At 41.1% G+C, this 2,147-nt stretch overlaps 1 pseudogene; it reads right to left on the bottom strand.

Annotated features, from left to right (window-relative positions):
* Nucleotides 1-217: 217 nt before the first annotated feature.
* LOC110319626 lies at nt 218-637 on the bottom strand (annotated as a pseudogene).
* Between the last annotated feature and the right edge of the window lie 1,510 nt (nt 638-2,147).

Raw genomic sequence — 2,147 nt, 5'->3', positions numbered from 1 at the left:
TACACTGTCCCTGGCTTAAGTTTCTTCTGGTTCTTCCTGTTGTTAAATGGTGACATTCTGCCTTTCACCTGTCCTAGCTATCATTTCATTTTTTTATGGTAGAAGAGAATGAAGAGATGGCGAAAAATAATCTTATTAAGACAAAAAATATGTAAAACGCAAATGTAGCACAATATAATAGTAATTGGCTGAAAATAGTACATGCTAACAGACAGGGTGGCAGTAGACAGGAAAGGGCAGAGGCCACAGCCTACACCAAGAGCCTTTCAATAGACTGCTGAATGGACTGGATCTGCTGCTTTAGTTGAGAGCCTTCTTTGATGGTAACATAACAGGCGATGACTGGCCTGGAGACGCCACAGGCACGTCCTAAAGCCTGCTTGGAGCGCACAAATACGTATGGGGCTTTCTTGTCTTCACACAGCAGAGGGAAATGCAGGATGATCTCCAAGGGCTCAGCATCTGATGCCATCACAATGAACTCAGAGATGCCTCTGTTGAGGGTTTTGGTGGCTTCATTGGCTCCTTTCTGAAGCTGCTTGTAGTTACATGACTGCTGAACAAGGTCCAGCAGCTTCTTGGTGAGGTGGGCATCTGGGAGGGGATAGGCCTTTGGATTCACATCAGCCTCTGTCATGGCTGCGGTGGAGACAACAACAGTCCACCTCAAGAGGGACTGAAACGGCACACAGGAAAAACTAGTGGAAATCACTTCAGAAACCTTTCTTTCTTTTTCTAGGGTGTAGTTTCCCTCCTTTTGTTGGAGTTTTCCATCTATTATCCTTTGTAGGGCTGGATTTGTGGACAGATATAGTGTAAATTTTTTTTTGTCACAGAATATCTTTATTTCTCCATCTATGGTAATTGAGAGTTTTGCTGGGAATAGTAGCCTGGGTTGGCATTTAGGCTACCATAGTGTCTGTCTGACATCTGCCCAGGATCTTCTGACTTTTAGAGTCTTTGTTGAGAAGTCTGGTGTAATTTTGACAGGTTTGTCTTTATATGCTACTTGACCTTTTTCCCATACTGCTTTTAATATTCTTTCTTTGTTCTGTGTATTTGATGTTTTAATTATTATGTGACAAAAAGAAATTTTCTGATTCAATATATTTGAGGTTCTATAGGCTTCTTGAATATTTATGGGTATCTCTTTCTTTAGGTTAGGGAAATTTTCTTCTATGAATTTTGCTGAAGATATTTACTGGCACTTTGAGTTGGGAATCTTTGCTCTCTTCTATACCTATTATTCTTAGGTTTGGTCTTCTCATTATGTCCTGGATTTCCTGGATGTTTTGGGTTAGGAGCTTTTTGCAATTTGTATTTTCTTTGACTGTTGTGTCAATGTCTTCTGAATTTTTTCTTTTATTTTTTTTCCAGAGCTGAGGACTGAACACTGGGCCTTGTGTTTGCTAGGCAAGTGCTCTAAACTGAGCTACCACTGAGCTAAATTCCCAGCCCCTTGTCAATGTTTTCTATGGTATCTTCTGCACTTAAGATTTTCTCTTCTATCTCTTGTGTTCTGTTGGTGATGCTTGCATCCTAATCTCTTTCCTAAGGTTTTCTATCTCCAGGGTTGTCCCCCTTTGTGCTTTCTCTATTGTTTCTAATCCATCTTTAGATCCTGGATGGTTTTGTTCAATTCCTTCACCATTTTGGTTGTTTTCCTATATTTCTTTAAGGGATTATTGTGTTTTCTCTTTAAGGGCTTCCACCTGTTTATTTGTGTTCTCCTATACTTCTTTAAGGTAGTTATTTATGTCCTTTTTTAAATCCTACATCATTATCATGAGATGTGATTTTTAAATCAGTGTCTTGCTTTTCCTGTGTCTTGAGGTATCCAGGGCTTGCTATGGTGGGAGAACTAGGTTCTGGTGATACCAAGTAGCCTTGGGTTCTGTTGTTTAGGATCTTGCACTTGCCTCTCATTATCTGGTTCATCTGGTTATCTCTGGTGCTACCTGGTCTTGCTGCCTTTGGAGCTTGTCCCTCCTGTGAGCCTTTGGGCCTGTGAGACTATGATCTTAGGTGTGTCAGCACTCCTGGGAGACCAGGTCTCTCCAGGAGGAATTTGGATATGGAGAGCTGTGATCTTAGGTGTGACAGTACTCCTGGGAGAACAGTTCTGTCTGAGTGGGATTTTGGTATGG

This window comes from Mus pahari, chromosome 3 (assembly GCF_900095145.1).
Source record: "Mus pahari chromosome 3, PAHARI_EIJ_v1.1, whole genome shotgun sequence".
Taxonomy (NCBI): domain Eukaryota; kingdom Metazoa; phylum Chordata; class Mammalia; order Rodentia; family Muridae; genus Mus; species Mus pahari.
The sequence above is the reverse complement of the archived record's forward strand: the minus strand, read 5'-3'. Positions and strand labels throughout refer to the sequence as shown.